The sequence below is a fragment of the Coffea arabica genome, chromosome 1e, assembly GCF_036785885.1.
Source record: "Coffea arabica cultivar ET-39 chromosome 1e, Coffea Arabica ET-39 HiFi, whole genome shotgun sequence".
Lineage (NCBI taxonomy): Eukaryota > Viridiplantae > Streptophyta > Magnoliopsida > Gentianales > Rubiaceae > Coffea > Coffea arabica.
Window position 1 is genome coordinate 29,028,546 of NC_092311.1, and position 19,809 is coordinate 29,048,354.

Genomic DNA, 19,809 nt, shown 5'->3' on the forward strand with positions numbered 1-19,809 from the left:
TGCCTTCCCACGTAAGTTTTTGTGTGAAATTTGATACAGGGGTAGTCCACCTATATATGTTTAAGTGTATCAAATTTGGTGTTATTTCAACAACCTTTCGATATCCAAATGGTATAAATTTTTAAATGGTATAAATTTAATGGTATACCAAGATTCCAATGGTATAAATTTTTCCAAGATTCCAATGGTATAAATTTTTCCATTTTCAGACCTACCGAGTGTAAGATCTGATTTTTCAAAATTTGACGCGCAAAAACTGAAATTTTCCGACTTGATGAGAAGTGAGTTTTTCGAAATTTTTCCCTATCCTTTGATCGTGATTGATTGTTTTAAATTAGATTTCATGAAGGAAATCAGTTTCTTTTGTGTTAATAAATCCTCACTTTTGAACCTCGATTTTTGAGTGATTAAGGTTCTCTCTTTTGAGACATAGATTTAGTCTAAATAAGTGTACCTTCGTTATTGGTTAATACATGGTTGTGAGTGAAAATACTTGTTATTTGTTCAGGCGCTCAAGGAGATTTTCAAGAGAATCTCGAAGCGGACACCTAAAGGCTTAACTGCCCGCTCACTCACTTTTGTTTTGACTTGATAAGTGTCAAGTGCATGTTATGTGGTTAAATACGTGAATTGTTTTGTATCAATTAAGTGATTTGGTAATTGTCGAGACGAGTGTGTACTTTATCGCACTCGTTCTCTTTCACATGACATTATATTCGAATTTGGCTATGTGCACCATACTTGAAACCATCAATTGGAGCGTTGCCTCATCGACTTATATTCATATTCGAATTTGTGAGTCGTATTTGTGATTCGTATGTTGGAATCGTCGATTGGAGCGCTGCTCATCGACTTATATTCGTATTCGTATTCGGGGGACACCCAAACTCATAAGCTAACCTTGTAACTCAAGCCGGTATGGGTTTGGTTGAGAAGCTTGGTGAACCATGAGATTATTTGTAAAGCTTGATCTATTTGAGAGATCTCGCTTGACATACTCGAGTAGTATCGTCTTCTAAATGATGAGTGGGCCCGAAACAAGGGGTGTAATGGTGAACGGGATTCGTGAAGTAAGTGGAGTTCGAAGGACTAAATACCTACCCAAGTGACGAAGTGTCATCACGTGAAGGTATATGATTGAGACTTGGCAAAGCAAGTGGAACCTAACTCCTGAGAGCTCCCGTATCCTTTTCAAGTGTATTTTGTGTTATTTTATGGATTACTAGAATGTTATAGCTTTATTTCTCGTATAAGTTTTATGGCTACTTGAATTACGTGCTTGCATGAGTTTCTTGGCCTCACTAAGCGTTAGCTCATCTCATTAGTTTTGTTTTCCTTAACAGGACCGGATGGAAAGATTTTTGAAGAAAAGCCGACTAGATTACTCTTTTGATTAGTACCTTGGTTGTAATTGTTTAGTCGTCTTATAATGGTTGTATTTTGGGATTTGATGTATCTTTTGAGAACTTATAATGTAAGATTTGAACGTTTACCTAAGAAAGCGACTTTGATGTACTTCGATTTTTATTTTTGGATCTTTAAATTTGGATTGAAATTGTACCGAATCCTGGCGAGAGTTAGGCAGGCGTCCCGTCGATACCCTTTGGTTCGCCTTAGGAAGAAATGGGAGCGTCACAGTATCCCCTGTAAGGAAAACAAAAATTAAAGAAATGAGCTAAAAACCCAGTGAGGTTCCTAAACAAGTAATCAAGCAATTTAAACAAGGACATTATTCATTGAAGAACAATTAATCGAGAAAACATTCACAATATAAAAGCAATGAGAACACACTCATTAAAAGGATACATGCTCACGTGGAGCCATTCGTTCATTCATTCGCCAACCATTTTCCTTATCCCTACAATTATTAAAAAAACATTTGCAAGCGAAAACTCCTCCAGTGTTCTTGACATTCATTCATTGATTTCATTTCCCGCCACTAGCCAATTCACTGGCCAGTTCTCCACCAACCTTCGTGGTCATATTTGAGTATACCAAAACACTGTCCCAGGGTCACCAGCGGCTCGACCGAGTCCGCTTCTAGCTCGAGCCGACTAGCAACGAAGGACAAGGACCCAGTTCAGTCAAAAAGCTTACATTCATGCACAAGTAGCGTTCAATTATTTAATTATTAAAAATTTCACGTTAACTTGGGTTGAGTGCGATAAAGTACACACTCGCCTATCGAAAATTCATTTCATAATTATTGAAAAGCATTTAGCATTCAAGCAAACATTCACAACAGTCCACATAGTTATTGGAAGTACAACATACAAAGAACACCCACCAATATGAGCAAGAGTTATGTCAAAAGTTTCCTTCCGGGTTGTACTCCGGATCACCAAAGAAATCTAGATCAGTCAAAATAAGGTATTATGGTTCAACTGATACGAACGGCACCAACCGTGTGATGCAACCCGTACAGAAAAGGCTTGGATCTAGAAGGTAGAGACTCACGTTGAAGACGACGAACGCAGCGGATCACCTAAACCCGTTGATCACGTGGTCAACGAACCTCGGTACTTGTAGAAGACACCACAATCTAGCGCGGTCCTAGATTGATAAGTCAATTGAATACCTAAGATACAAATCTAAGATATTCAAGGTGCTTCAATGAAGCTTGAGAGAACTCTCAATGTAATTTTATTAATCATCAAAAACCCCCTATGAAGGTCTCTTGCATTGGCTATATATAGCCATACAACTTGAAAACCTAAAGTGACTTGAAAACCCTAACATGGCTAGGCTAGGCCTTTGGCCCGATTCCACTACTCAAATCCCCTATCTAATGGTCAGCTTATAATCGATGCAATGAAGGCTTTAAGCTGGCCCAATATAACCCAATAAAAGCTAATTAACCAACTTAAGTAATAGTGAGCCTAGACTCTCTAAATCGGCTCCAACTCAACATGAGGTCTTGGACCGAATTTATTCCTAGCAAATAAAATAGAAATCTGGAAAATAAACTACTAACTATTACTAAAAGATTCAATCTCTTGCAGCCCAAAACATGACCCATAAGCGGCCCATATTTCGTATCATCAACTAATCAAAATCTAGATGAACCATCAAAACTCCAGAAATTACTAGTGCAAATTTGAAAATACAGTTTTAGAGTGAACAATAACATTTGAACTTCCAAGTCATGAAAAATCTTGAGTCATTTCTCAAATTCAAACATAACGAAAGAAAATTCCAGGAATCAGTAGTTGAAAGAACAACCAATCCCAAATTGAAGTGAGCAAATGTAATTCAAAGTTTTCGAGATAAAACTAACACTTTTCATCTTAGTTGATACCAAATCTTGGTCAAAAACAACTCGTATACTACTATTGAAGTGCATTCAACGATACATATGTAACTTAAGATCCAACTAACCCTAAAATCAAACCTTACATCTCACTAATCTTTATAAGAGCAAGTAATAGAAATTTGGGCAGCATTTCCCCTATTTTCTTACTTTTCCCATCCAAGTACAACTTGGATTCTCCAATCCAACCACAAGTGATAACCAACAACATTCATCTATTCAAGGCCTCAAAACCAACCAAATAATAACTTATCACCATGGACCAAAGCTGGAAACCAATCTAAAGAAGAACTGATAAATGGCAGTTTTTGTCATCCTTCGGTGTTTTGGTTGTAACTATAGCTAGGTATATCGGATCGATATAAATTTTATGGTGTTTCAAAACTAAGACATAGACCTACATTTCCTATGAAGACATCAACACCCAATTCTCGCATTTTCAGGGTAAAAAATTGAAATCTCAGAGAAAACAGAAAGATGTCAGTTAAACAGGGCATTTGGGCATTTAGGAGTATTTTAGTCATTTCACAAGCTACAATGCTCTGATTGAGCTGAAATTTTTTGGGCATAAAGCTAACTTAATTCCCTACAATTTTCATGTTTTGAACAAGAACTGATTTAGCCTTTATCATGGACGAATATGCAGGTCAGATTGGTTCCAAAAACAGGGCAGAATCACTACAAATGCTGGAAATTCAACTTTTACTCTAAAAAGTCACAACCAAACCATTAATCCCTTCACCAAATCCATATCCTAGCTCAATAACATCACTTACTAGGTAAACAACACTAATCAAAACTGAAAAATGCAAACCCTAGCTGAAAATTCTACTACACCATCAAAAACTAGGAAATCAACCATAGCAAGTCAAGATTGAAAGCTTCTATACCAAATTTAGCAAGATTAAACAAGAGAAGAGGAAGTTCAAGCCTTATACTTTCCAAAAGCTTCTTGCAAGTGACCAACAAACCACTATCTTCCAAAAATTTCACCACACCAAGCTTTCCAATCACCAAGAGGTAAGTTTAATCAGTTAGGTTTGTGTGATTTCAGCTCAACAAAGAAGAATCAAGGTTGGAGTTGAAGTTGTTTTTCTCTCTTTTTTCCTCTCTTATTTTTGGCCAACATGAAGAAATAAAGGAGGAAGATGAGCCAAATTAGAGATAAGAAGGAAAGAAAATTTGCTTGGTCAAAGTTGGTTTGATTTCCGCCAAGTGTCGCTACAAGATGGTTCCTTATTTTTTTTTCCTTTTCCCCCTCTTCATTTGGTCAAGAATTTCGGCTGAATGGAGGATATTTTAGGGCTAATTTTGCTAAAATAAAAGTAAGGAGATTAAAGTAATAAAGTAGTGTTCAAGTGGTGTACTCACTCGGTAGCAAACGGTGTACGTCGGTTCAAGCCGATTTCCTTAACTCGCGCGTACTAGTGTTTTGACTTATGATTCATTAAATTATTAATAGCACTTCTAATCACACACTTTTCCTTATATAAAACTCACTCTTAACCACCAAATTTAATATACACACCTCACCAATTAATCACACTACCAAAATACACCAAAATCCTAACTTACTTTAACTTGAAAAGTAAAAGTAAAACTCTTGGCTCAAAAAAATAAAATCACCATGGGATTTAGAGCTAGTAAATAGTTAAATAATCAAGTAAAGAAACATAGAAGGAAATATAAATTAATTTTTTCAAAAATGGGAGAAAATTCTAAAGGAATTTTCGGGTCCTCACAGCTGGAATTTCCTATTTTAAAGCTAAAAAGTCACAATAAAGCTACTGATCACCTCACAAGTCCATAGCCAAGCTCAAAACTAACATATTATGGATAAATAACATAAATAAAGGCTAAAAAATCATAACCCTAGGCTGAAATTTCACTAATCTTCACCAAATCTAGGTTATCATCCATAAAATTCCAAGTTTCAAGTCATCTTCACCATGATTTGCAAGAATAAGAAAGAGAAAGGAATTTGTTCATTTTATACCTTCAACCCCTTGAAGAAAATGAATAAACCAAGGCTTCCTCTCCAAAAACTCTTCGCTACAAGCTTCCTTGCTTCCTTAGTGCTAGTTTGTTTGGTTTAGGTTTTGTGATTCTAACTTAAACAAGGCAAAATCTAGATGAAAATGGAATTTTTTTTCTCCTCTCTTTTCTATCCTAAGGTTCAGCCAAGACAAGAAAGAAATGAAGCAAAATTTGGTCCAAAAGAAAGATAAGAAGGAAGAAAGTTGTCTTGGTCAACTTATCTTGGATCATTGACACTTGCGAAGGCCAAGTTTTTCCTTTTTTTTTTTTCTTTCCTTTTCTTAGTCAATCATTTTGGCTGGCTTTAGGGTTAATTTAGGGAGGATTAAATGAAATAAAATCAAGGAGATTAGGGTAAGAAAGTGTGAGGACCCATATTTTATTCTTACTATAGTCTATTTTATATTTATTTTGCCTTAGTGTTATTTAATTTTGCTATTTTGCATAAATTTTCTCGAATTAAGCTTTTATTGCACGCGCGTCGAAAGTTTCTCGAAAGTCGCGCCGGCACGACTAATTGGAGATTTGAGGAATTAGTATTAGACTAGTAAGTGTGAGTAATTACAGTGCTAGAGGAACTAGCTTGGAGGATTAGTAGTTAAATGTATCAAACAAGAAAGAAAGTGGTAGTACGAAACACTATTGAGCCACTATTGAGAGTTGACTTTTGCACAAAACTTATGGCTAGCCTTTCTTCATTTTCCCTCCACAAAATCAAACACACAAACACTCCCTCGCTTTCTCATCCTCTCGGCCAAGCAAGGAAAGGAAAAGGGAGAAATGTGACGCGCCCACTTTTCCCAGGGGCGAACCCAAGCGTATCCGCGGGACGCTTGCCCAACTCTCGCTAGGATTCGGTACAAATTCAATTCAAACTTAAAATCTAATACTAACAATAAAAATCGGAATAAAAGTACGAAGTCATTTCCATACGTAAATATTCAATCTTACATCACAATTTCAAACTTACAATTACTTTTTCCAAAATATACAACTTCCAAAAGTTGTCTAAACAATTGCATTCAAAATTCTAATCAAATGAGCCATCAAGTAAGCTTCTTCATAATTCCTTCCATTTCAGCTCCTGTTAAGGAAAACAAATCTAACGGGGTGAGCGCGGATGCTCGTGAGGCCAAGAAAACATGCAAGACACGTAGTTCAATAACAATAATACTTACACAATAATGGAAACTATAACATTCGAGTAGTTCACAATTTATAATAAACACACTTGAGTAGGGTGCAGGAGTAGGATGCAGGAGCTCTCAGGAGTTAATTTTTCAATTGATTTGCTCCAGGTTCAATTCAATACCTTCTTGTGACGACACCCCGTCACCCGGGTAAGTAATTAAATTCGTAGCACTTCACTTATTCCATTTATGTTTCTGAGACGACTCGAGAGGTACCTCCCACCAAATCGGTGTGGTACTTGCTATCGTTTAGGGGTTTAGGGTACTGAGACGATTTGAGAGGTACCTCCCACCCGAATTGGTGTGGTACTTACTATCGTTCAGTTTATAGTTCTGAGACGATTCGAGAGGTACCTCCCACCCGAATCGGTGTGGTACTTACTATCGTTCAGAAGTCGATGAGACATCGCTCTAATCGACTAAGAATGCTTTGTGGTTCTGAGACGATTCGAGAGGTACCTCCCACCCGAATCGGTGTGATACTTACTATCGTTCAGAGGTCGATGAGACATCGCTCCAATCGACTTATGCAACCATAGCATATTTTCCCAAGTCAAGTCATGTCAGGTCAAGCAATTCAAGTCAGGTCAAGCGATTCAATTTAGGTCAAGCACGAGTCATTTATTTCAAATGAGAACGAGTATGGTAAGGTACACACTCGACTCTATTTCCAAAATTTCAAGTCATTGATATCAAGTAAGCACGTATCAAGTTCACAGGATTTCAACTATTCATGCACTAATAATAATCGAGCACGTAATATCCATGTACAATTGTCAATCATATTCATTCATATATTAAGTATCACGTAGTTACACGAGAAAGAGGACGAGGGCGATAAAGTACACCCTCGCCTTGGTAAGTTTACGTATCATGTATAACACTCGTACGACTAATATCTCAATCACATAAGTATTTAACATACACTTGACACTCACCAAGTAAACAAGAAGAAAAGTCACTTTGAAGTTCAAGTGTCCACCGTGGGATCCTCTTGAAGGTCCTCGCACGAGCCTGAGTAATTAATAATGATTCATCACACATAAACCCCAATTATCGAAGAAGATTGCACTAGTGCACAACCTAAGGAAATCTCATGAAAATAAACCCCAATTATTCGTAAATCGAGGCTCAAAGATGGGGTTTTAAAACACAAGAGCAATCGAGTTTTCATCTTTGAAATCAGATATAAAATGTTCAAGTAATTTCGAAGGAATAAGGAGAATTCGAAAAGCTCCATTTCCTTAAGATTCAGAAATTTCAGTTTTGATACGAGATCTTTGAAAAATCGTATCTCACTCTTTACAAGTCCAAAATTGGAAAACTTGGTACTGTTGGAATCCTCTTCCAAAGTACTAAAAGTTCCTAGAATACTCTTTTCCATAATTCCAAACGGAAAGTATTCAAAAATTAGCTCAAAGTTGCTGTTTTGGACATTGAAGACAGGTTTAGGTTGGTTTTTGGCCAACTTTGAAAATTCGGCAAAATTCACACAGTACAAACCAGCCTCTGAAATTGTAACTCAATTAGTGTTGCAAACAAGGTTTAAAACACAACAAGCGGATCAAGAATCAGAGTTTTGAGCACCAATATATGGTAGCTCAAAGTTACTAGAATTTCCTTGTTAAACAAGGGTTTTCCCAACTCAACTCATGAACTTTGGAAGTTTAGTTGAGCAGTGAAACGGACTCAGAATGGTGCCAAATTTAGCAGTATAATACTACAATATAGAGACTATTTCTCTGTAAAATTTCGTAGAAAAATACATTCGGAAATATGGTTAACGAAACCACTAGAGTTCCAAGGAGTTCCAAGGCAAATCTGCCTTGGACTTCCGTTTTGCCGTTTTCAAGCATTTGGCCAAGGAAAATCCCTCAAACATGGTTCATTAGTGTAGACAAGGTCTAATATTCATCCAATATGTGTTTGGTAGGTGGTTTACACAAAGAATTTCGAATAACAAGTCCCAAACCAAGATTAGTTAAGGATCAGTCCAAAATGAAGAATTCCATCACTGAGTCAGTTTCAAACTTTGGTCACAAATCACTCAATTCAACTTGGAATTGAACGTGGTTGGTGGCGTTGGAAAACACATTCATAAAGCTACAATTTCTTAGAAGAAACTATTTTCAAAATCCATTCATAACTAGCCCGCATTTGAGCATCAAGTTGTAGTTCATGTTCTGCCTTGTAGTGAACCAATGAAACAGGACAGCAATTTTTAAACGAATGGTTTGGCTCACTCAAGTGGAACCAGGATGTGCATTTTATACCAATAGAAAGCTGGGGATGTCTAGTTTCCATTGCCACAAACGGCACTCGATTCCGACATCGGAGTAAGAAGTTATAACCAAAACAAGATGACTTCCTGGGCAATCCGGAAAAATTTTCCAGTTCTGCCAAACATTGGAAATCAACACATTTGACCAACCAAATCATGTTATTTTTCAATGAAACTTTCTACGCCATCCATATAACATATATATATCACAAACAAGCCATTAGATCCTCAAAAATTTGCACCAAATTGCACGAACATGGCAGGGGTAAAATGGTCACTTTTGTTCATTGCATCTTCCTTGAGTGTCTACCAATAACCCAACATTATTCCACTAATATAAGCACTAACCCAACACTAATTTCATCATCATTCACCAAATCAGTCCATCCAATCAAAGTGGGAGTTCATAGAGCCCACACAACAATTTTTTCAACATAAACAAGCTACCCATATGCATGCATGATCTTAAATGTGCAATACTACTTCCATAAAGCAAGGTTTTAAGAGTTGATCGTAGTTTACCTTCTTAGATGAACTAGGACAGAAATTTTGGTCCAAATGAAGTCCAAGAAAACCGTGGAAAGAAGCCCTCTTTCTTAGCTTGATGAAATCTCCAAGTGATTTGTGAGTTGGATGCAAATTTTGAGATGAAATGGAGGAAGATTGGTGCAGGAATGAAGAAGCTTTGCTTCCTTTCTTTCCTTTGCTGTTTGGTCGGCTATTTTGGGAGGAAAAAGAGAGTGTTTGGCCGGCACTTGAGGTGAGAAGAGAAGGGTTTTGATCTGGTGTGATGCTCCCTTGAGAAGCCTAAGAATGTGTGGCCCAAAATGCTCCAAAAGTCAACTAAGGAGAGTGCGCGTACGCGCGCGTTTCCTCTCTGGTTTGTTTCACTTGTGCACTAAACCTCTAATGTACTTATATTCATACTATTATTATTCACTCTTAATGGGCAAAAAATAAAGGCTTTAAGTCCCTTAATTGATCGCGCGCGTAAAAACGCGTACTTCCAATTTTGCGCGATAACGCTTAACTTTCAAGAAATTCTTATAACGATTGTATTACTAACTAATACTTGAGCACTTAAACATAAAAATATTCGGGGCAAACAGGCAATTAAATATTTTAATAAACTCGTAATAGGAGTTTAAAAATAAATAAATTTTTGCGAGTCCTCATGACTTTTTCTTAATTTACTATTGATTATAAGTTTTTTAAAAATTTTAACTATAGTAACCTCAAAATATTTCTCAAAATTTTTAAACTATACACTTCAAAATATTCAAAAATTACACAGTTCAAAAAGTTTTTAAAAAACTTTTACAGTAAACTACAGTAAAATTTTAGACAAACATTCAAAAAACTCACTTGCCAAACGGCCATTGTTGTAAGCCTCTCCAACTTCCATGCGTTCAAGTGCAACAAATAAATTGTTTTATTTGGATACCGGGAAACTTCATTCCTTGAAAGCTAGGTGGACTTGAAGCTGAATCCAGAGATGCCAAGTATATTCAAAGCCATATCCAGAATTAATAGTTCAAGTCTTCAGAATTTCATAGCATCGACTTACTGTTTACTAAATCGGAGCAGCTATAGCCTATCAGAGTTGAAGCTCTCTCAGCCTTGACTTGATAATATGGCCGCAGAATCTCCACGGCCTCTGCCACCACCACCACCTCCACCCCCCAATTTGGACGACTACACACCATCGGCTACCCTAATCCCTTTCCAACATCCAATCCCCATTCTCCGTGGGCCTCTAAGGGCCAGTTCATCTGACAATCCAGAAGCTGGCCCACTTATCCTTGCATTCAAGGACCCGCAGTCATGGGCCTCTGCGTACAAGGCGTGTGAATCCCAAATCACCCAACAATGCGAAGCTGGAGCTCGAATTGGCTGCTCCCTCGCCGCATCCAACAAATGCAAACCCTCCTGGTGGAAAACCCTAACGGGCGGCGTAGCCAAACAAGATTATGCGGAACGGGCAAAATGCGAAGAACGTGAAATGGAGGCTTGTCTTGAAACTGCCAAGGATAAATGCCGAGAATTTTCAAAAAACAAGTGTATGACGGCGTTTAGGGATGCTAAAGTTGCCATCAAAGGCTTGGATTTGGTGAGGAATAGGTGGGAGGTCTCAAAGTTGCTATCTTGGGTGTGTTTGGAAGGCAATAAGCATGATGGGATGGTTGAGATGATGAAATTTGGGACGTCCTGGGTTGAGTTTACAACTCAATTCAACTTGACGAGCTGTAAAGGAAGTGATTTATTGGGTTCAGGCAATGCCAAGGACGTTGATGATTTTTTAAGACGAAATGGCAGGAAAATGTAAAATGGGATGCTTGGAGCTTTTAATTTGAGGAATAATAGTTATTTTTCAGGAAAAATTGGCAAGAAAGATCAAATTTTGATGATAACCATTGCAGAATGGGAGTTTCTGGTTTCAGAGTCGTCTGTGATGGCGGTGGATTTGAATGACAATAGTGGCATTTTATTTCCTTTTGCGGTTAAGTTTTTTACTTGGTGTGTCGATTTAATATCTGGATTCTGTCGAAAATAGTTTCTGGTTTCAGAATCGACTGCGATGGCAACGGATCTGAATGACAATGGTGGCATTTTATTTCCCTTTGCAGTTCAGTTTTTGCTTGGCGTGTCAATTTTATATCTGGATGCTGTTGAAAATGGATGCTGTAGTGGACAAATAATTGGAAGAAATATGTTAAAGTATTCAGGCAGTACTCACCAGATTGATTTACCTTCGGTACAACTTCTTTATGGAGCTTTTAACTTTATTAGACTTTCAAATGTCACATTTTGATTAGATAAATAAACATATGGTATGCTGGCTGCTGTTGTATTCTACTGCCATCCAAGACTAATTGCTTTTACTTGCATGGCAAAAGCTATGCGAAGTTGGTTTGTTCGATAAGGAATTGTAATAGTGACTCTCTACTCTTGCCACATTAAAGTGCTGCTTCACATGTTGTTAGTTATCATTTTGTATCATTTATCCTATTCCTGTATGTATTAAAAACAAAAAGATCTTGAAGTGGATCAGGGTTGTTGAGAAATGAGCTTTACTTGTAACATTTGGCGGAGGTGTGATCTGTGGTTAGTAATGGAGCTAGTTTCCATGCTGTTCTATATGTTGCTGTGCCACTTGCTATTGTCTTGGTTCCTTAGCAGATTGTAACCACAATCAAGGTTGTAAGCTTGAAAAAGAATGATACAAAGTCCTCATGTGGGATGCTGCTGATTAATTGTTATGACAAAAATTAATATCATTCTCTCTACATGTTTTTGAAATCTCTCAATTTGTAAAATCTGAGTCGTCAAAAATCACATCTAGACCTGAAACTTGGTATGATATTGTGGTACAAACTTATTTGATGTTCCTTGTATGTTTCACTTGATTTGTTGATTTACAATATTTGCTTTTTGGTTTTCCAGATTGACTGACTGGTAATTATATTCTGATTATTTTTCATCTTTCTCTCTTTACTGGTAGATCAAGAAAAGTTTGTGAAATTAGCTTCTACCAGCAAAGTTTGATCTGATATTACCAGTCAGATCTGATATTTCTTTGGTTCTTGTTCTGTTTTCAGCAGAGGTTTGGCGTGTTTTATCAAGAAACATTCAGTTGATGATGTGCTTTAGCTGTTCTCCTGGACAATGGCTAATTTCTATCTTCAGGAAGCTAGCGAAAAGGAAGAAAGCATATTTGACAATTAGAGACAACATAATGCAAGTTTCGCAGCTAAGCGGTTGGTATCAGCACAGTCTTCAAGTGCATTAAATCCAGTAAATGGTTAGTTGTTTGAAAGCCTAAACTACCTCCTTGTCTGAAAATTATTTGTCACTTATGGGCAACAAACAAGAAATGACCTTTGAAGTTAATACGATTTTTATGTTGAATCTGCCTTTTGCTTCCATTATTGTTGCATAATGTCAACTTTATACCAAGAAACTGCCACTTTATACCAAGTAATGCTGAGGGTCAATTTGGAGTTAAGTGGTTATCAATGTATCAAAATTCTCATGTTTTTGGTGTTTACACTTTTTATTCTCAAATTCAATGGTGACTTTGGCTCTGAAATTGTATGTGTTTTTCTTCTTTTTGAATTTAGTTGTTTGAATAATGTACTTTTGGGTTTTGTAGGTGCAAATATAGAAGATTCAATGTTCTGTCTTTTTTAGAACCATTTTCTAGAATGGTAACTATTATATAATTGGAAAGTAATTGTGGATTATCAACTTTTATGTTTATGGTCATTAATAAATGAACAGTAAATTAAGGATGGGTATGATGCCCTTATGTTTCTTAATATTTTGTTCGCAGGTATAACCTGTAAAACCCACGATTTTTGGCCCATTTTTGTTATCTTGCCCAATTAAATTAAATGGTAATTTACCCTTGGTAATAGTAAAAATAATTGCAGGTTAGGTTAACTGGTTAATTAAGGGGTACTAATATAAGTAGTACTAGGGTTAGGGTTTTATTAAAACCCTAGACAGAAAAATAAGCTAAACCTTACCTTTTTTCGTCTGCCTCCCTAGAGCAAGAGCCGTCAGAGAGGAGAGAAGGAGAAGCAGGCCACATTGTCAATCAATCTGACGACTAGGCACCTAAACCTGTAAGTCTCGAGTTAACGCAAGAAAACCTCTCTTTTAAGTTTTAGTAGTTGTATTAATCGTTCTAGGAAATCTTATGGACATGTATTGTTGCTACATAGGTTTATATATATATGTGTCGATAAGATTCACATCTGGATTAATAGAAATAGGGGGGGTGATTTTAATCCTGATATTATAGGGTGTTTGAATCTGTTTTAAAAAAAAAAAGAGGAAAGGGAAGAGCAGCGGCAGCCGCCGCTGCTCTGTTTCGGCTAGGCGACGCCACAGGAAGAATACCAAAGGTTGGCCGAAAGACCGAAGCAAAACAAAAAAAAAAAAAAAAAAATTAAAGAGGTTGTCGCCAGCACTTGCTGGCGGCAATGAATAAAAGCCATGGTTGGCCTTTCGGCCAACCAATGGAAGCAGAGGGCCGCCAGCCTTGCTGGCGACCATTGTTAGTCAAAGATGGTTGGCCTTTTGGCCAACCATGGACCCCACCCGAGAAAAAAATAAATAAATAAATAAATAAAAATAAAAATAAATAATGATAATAATAAACAAAAAATAAATAAGTAAAAAGGGATGCAATTTAAACTTGGACCAAACTATAGTATAAAAATTTAGTAAGTTTTTAATAAATAAATTTAAATATAACTAGTCCATTTTTATAGTATATCGTGAATATTAAAATTCAGGACCCAATTTAAGATAATTGTTAGAATTGAAAGGTTAGTTATGTAAAATTTATACTTAATTAATTACGTCTAAGATACTTAAATGAAAATCTAAAACATCTTAATCTAACATTATTAAGTCAATTTAGACCATGTAAGATAAGCTCTAGATTGTTGAACAAAGCGCCTAAAATAATAATAGTAATAATAGTAACAATAATATGGACGAAACAAATAAAGGATATAAACGAAAATATAAAGATAAATACAAGTGTAATAAATTAAGACAATAATTATAATAATAAAGTAAAAAATATATATATGTACATATATACATAAATAATAATAACACCTACGCACGCACAAAGGTAGGAATAAAGTGAAAGGTAATAATAACTAATTAATAAATATACGTAAGTGGTAATAAAGTAAAGTAGCAATGACACGGACGATAATAATAATAATAATAAATAATTATAAATTATAAACATGTATAGTAAGATAACAATCAAAATAATAAAAATGATTATGGATAATTATTTTAAATTAGAAAACGTTACAAAAGGGGAAGCTTTCCAAATTAAGAAACTTTCTAAAAATAGAAACTTTCCAAATTAGGAAACTTTCCAAAAATAGAAATCACCCAATTTGAGGGAGATGCTATTAGGATCCATTTAATGGTCTAGGTACGAATCTTATGCTTACTTAGAGGTTGTATATTTATGCATCTATAGGAAGTAACAACTAATTAGGGAACTCATGCGTTTGATAGGTACGGTACAAGGATTTAAGGTAGTTCCACTCGAGCAGCCAAACAGAGGTAGGTGGTACTTACTCTTCTGAGATTTCAAATGTGCAAAATGAAATTCTTGTTTTCAATCCTATTTTGTTGTGTTGACTCGAAAGGTGTTTGATTAAATGCTTTACTTGATATTTATGAAAGTTATATTTTACTATACAAAAAGGACCATGTGACTTATTTGAAATGTTTGATATGTTTCCTTTATACAAAATGAGCTGAATCTTTTATGAAAGCAAAGATTTATGTATACGATATATGAAATGAATTTTGACAAGTAAAGCTCAAAACAGTCATGGGATAGACGGTAGGGGTTATAGTCCTGTATAATGGTCATGGTAGTCTGGTATAAAGCCCAGCCGATTGACCGATGGATAAAGTCTTGGTAACCTGGTATAGAGCCCAGCCGATTGACAAGGTCAGGGTAGCCTGGTATAAAGCCCAGCCAATTGACCGATTGATAAAGTCATGGTAGCTTGGTATAGAGCCCAGTCGATTGACAAGGTCATGGTAGTCTGGTATAAAGTCCGGTCGATTGACCCAAGAATGAAATGAGATCAATCGATAGTCGCGAAATCTATTGGTCGTCCACCTGGAAGGGGTTTAATCTCTAGGCTGAGTACTCAGTACCCGTTCATTACATGTACTTGTTATGAGCTGATCTGAAAGAATGATTTATGAGCCGATATGGAATGATTTATGAACTGGTTTGAAATTAGACTTATGAGCTGATTTGAAATGATCTATGAACTGATATGCAACGTTTTACAGGATCATTTATGAATGGATATGAAGAGACTTATGAATTGTTATAAAGTGATTTTTTTGACGTTACAATTTCTCATGTATAAATATCAATAAGATGCCTTTTGAACTGCTTGTCATTTCTTTACTAATGATTGTTTTATAAATGACGTTACTTTCAAAATTATGGATGTGAATGATTTGCAAACGATTTGAGTTGTACTTCTATATATATGTATCTATAAAACTAAGAGTGCATGGTCCAACAGAGGGGTAAATATTACCTACTGAGCGATGTGTCGCTCAACCAACCTCTTACCATTTTTGCAGATTCTGAAGAGTATGAATTGGTTTACGTAGAAGACCCTGAGGATGACTTTTATTAGTTTTATCTGAATAGAAGTTGACAGGCTAGCTACTTCTAGTTGTTAGTCTTATTTACTTTTGTTTCCGCTGTTTCAATTGGAGAATAAATGTACGAACGTCTTGAATATTCGTAGACTTTCTTTTATATGTAATTTGTACCGCACTTCATTTAGTTATGTCATTTAGTACTTTTAAAATTAAACTAGTTAAGGTAGCCTTGTACTCTTGAGTGGGACTTGGGAGTACGGCGGATGTCATGTGACGGGCACGTGCGGGCTCGGGGCGTGACATAACCATATTGTAGTTTGCGTTATGCAGACATGAAGGGCTACTGATAAATTGCTATTTTTGCTTAACATCATTGGACTTTTCATACAAGTTCCATGAAGGTTAGAGTCTCAATCAACTTGGTGTGAAGTCTCGCCTTGCTGCAAAAGAATATTGTTTTTTTATTTTTGTTTCTAGGTTGTTGGTTTTCCAATATGCTTTCTATTAGATATTTTCTCTTGATTTAGGGAAGGTGGATTTGTATATTTATAGAACTTTAAAGATTAAATTTGAGGTGAGAAGAGGGGTTGGCAATTGGTGAATTTGACGAATCATTGTTCAATATAGCATTGATTATGGCATCGAGCTTTGGTCAAATATTAGTAATTACAAGAAAATTTGCTGAAAAGTAGATCTAATCCTCTAGCCTTTCTAAAGGTTTGAGTCGCAGGTAATATCAGCCTGAAACATTCAGAGTTGATTCATTATTAATCGAAAACTTAAAATGGTGCGGTTCATATTATGTAGTATTTGCAGTAGTGTGGTCTTTGTTATGGAAACCTTTATGGTAGGAGGGGCATTGACCGTTCCTACCGTAGGTAGAAGAGCAGAGCATGACACGTGTATTTGGAAAATGAAGTGTTAACGGACTCGTTATGTTGCAGTGCTAACGCGCGTGGAGATAAACCAAACGAACGTGTCTGGATGCAGCCAACCAACGAATACCTACGCTGTTGTCATATATACAGTGGGTCCTATGCAATAGTGTTGGGTTTCCCGCCATTCATTGTGTCTTTTTTTCCCTCCAATTACTGTGTATGTTTTCCTTCGTTCACTGTGCATGTGTTTCCCTCCCAACAATTATTTCATTGTTTCCCCACTGTTTTATTACATTCAAAAAATTCTGAAACTACTATTTTCTGCACCTAATATACCAAAAACTTTATTAAAATTAATAACAACATACCAACAATATATACCCATGACATAAATATACTAAGTAATCATAAAAATTATTAGGATTATATAGTTATTTTAGAAGTTGCTCACAAACAACGTGCAACTAAACTTTCCATTTAAACTAACGATAGTACGAAAAAAAAAACAAGACTAATTAATGAAAAGACGATCTCGAAAAATTTTTAATTCACAGTTACAATATGTGAATTCGTGATAAATACAAAAAAGTTGGTAGCAGAATTTTTTTTCCCGAAATCATATCATTTACAATTTCCTTAATTTCATGTTCACACTATTAATGTGTTCATTTTTTAAATTTAATACAATTACAATTAAAAAAATGATCTTTTCCTAAATTTTTTTTATAGGAAATAAATACTTCAAAATCAATTTTTTTGCCTCCTAATACGAAGTCTAAAGCAATTGGGCAAGGTTTCGTTATTAGTAGGTTCTACCATTTAATTGTTCATTATTATTTTTGTAAACTTAACCAATATCAAACATGATGATATTTTATTTTTTTGTAACTTATTCAAATTGATATTATATTGCAAAAATCATTGCAAATGCTTGCTACTTTTTCCTATGGTATGTTTGGAAGACTTTAACTTTACGAACTAAACTTAACTAATACAACTATATTTTTGGATTGAATCCATACACAGAACTAATAATGTCCCTTGATTTACATCGACACTTAATATGTGACATTAATGCCGAGGTGCATTTCGTAAAGTACGCAATTGCAATTGTGGTATTGGAAAAATAGCAAAGAAATGTTGTTTGACTATAGTTAAGTATAAAAAATTGTATTTGATACTAACATCACTGAAATTAAAATTAACAAGTAAATTTTATGGACTGATGCTTAGGAAACCGCGTACGAATTCAGTTACTGTTTTACTAATCTCCCGAAAAGTGAGCATGACAATCTACTGTGGCGTTTCCGAACAGGGTTTCGGAATGGAGAATTGGAATAAATTGTATAATTGTTGTTTGGATTACTACTATCGGAATTGGTATTTTAGAAGCATATGTAAAAAATTGAAATTTCACAATTTCCTAGTAACCTGGACTGATTCCCTAGTAATCGTCCGAGATCCACTAAAAAATCGTGTATAATTATGGTAGTGATGTATATATATTAATTAAAATATTTAAGGACTAATTATATTTTTATTAGAATATTAGTATAATTATATAATATATTTATAATTGTTATAATATATTTATAATAACAAATATAGTTATATTTATATTTATAATTATTATATACACATGTATAATATATTGTATAAATATATATTCTAATCATTTAATTAATAGAGGACTGTATATTTACGTAATATATGTTATAAATTTATTAAATTTATATACTAATATATTTATATTATTTATAAATGTATATTAGATGTTCATGTAATTATAATATATATGATTATGTAATAATAAAAAAATATAGAGATTGTTATATTTATTATTATGAATATTATTATTATATATAATAATATTTAATATATAATATACATTATATAATTATAATGTATTAGAATAATGAATATTTATATATAGTATATAATTATATTAATATTACAATATTTGTATAATTTTATTTTATTATATATAATATTTAATTTGATTAGTGACAAACTTAGAATAATGATATTATTAGCTATGTGTAATATATAATGTATAGTAGTATATGTAATTTAATTGATAATATCAATTGTACTATTAAATATACGTGTTTATTAATAAAAATTATGAATTAGTTATACTAAATTTAGTAATACATTTATACTAATACAGTTATACTGATACATTTAATTAGTAAAAATATGTTATATTCAATTTCAAAGAAGCCGACGAACCTAACATGAACTATAGTAATCATATACATTCTTAAAACTAAACCAAACAGGTGTAAATGGAATGACTGACTCCATTCCAAATCCAAGATGAACGATAATACATCCGAATGCGATTCTAATGTATTAACCAAATGGCATCCCTTGCACTGTAATACTAAAGTAACGAAATATATTTGCAATTTGTTGATTTAGTAAAAATACCCATGACCCATTTGATGAATTCATGATACGAACCTTGGATGAAGTTAAATATGTATCTTGTTGTGCATTTCCTGTATTTCAATTTGTATAGACACGGACATACATGTGTTGTGTGTGTATTTGAAGACAACTTTTGCATCCAAAGCTAGCTATTCAGCTTTTGTGTCTCCATTATTGTTTCTTAAGTATTATAAATTTTTGGAAATTAACGAAATGGCATTATTAGTTCTGTGTATGGATTCAATCCAAAAATATGGTTGTATTAGTTAAGTTTAGTTCGTAAAGTTAAAGTCTTCCAAACATACCATAGGAAGAAGTAGCAAGCATTTGCAATGATTTTGCAATATAATATCAATTTGAATAAGTTACAAAAATAAAATATCATCATGTTTGATATTGGTTAAGTTTACAAAAATAATAATGAACAATTAAATGGTAGAACCTACTAATAATGAAACCCTCCCCAATTGCTTTAGACGTCGTATTAGACGGCAAAAAAAT

At 34.6% G+C, this 19,809-nt stretch overlaps 1 long non-coding RNA gene across 3 annotated transcripts; it reads left to right on the forward strand.

Annotated features, from left to right (window-relative positions):
* Positions 1 to 10,255: 10,255 nt before the first annotated feature.
* Positions 10,256 to 16,594, forward strand: LOC113701707 (uncharacterized). Of its 3 annotated transcripts, XR_003450991.2 has the most exons (5): positions 10,256 to 11,573; positions 12,418 to 12,620; positions 13,370 to 13,446; positions 14,873 to 14,920; positions 15,974 to 16,594. It is a non-coding gene; the product is annotated as an uncharacterized lncRNA (long non-coding RNA). The 3 variants fall into 3 exon arrangements; XR_011816357.1 differs by lacking the exon at positions 13,370 to 13,446; XR_003450992.2 differs by lacking the exons at positions 13,370 to 13,446; positions 14,873 to 14,920 and having other exon boundaries at positions 10,257 to 11,573.
* The last annotated feature ends 3,215 nt before the right edge of the window (positions 16,595 to 19,809 follow it).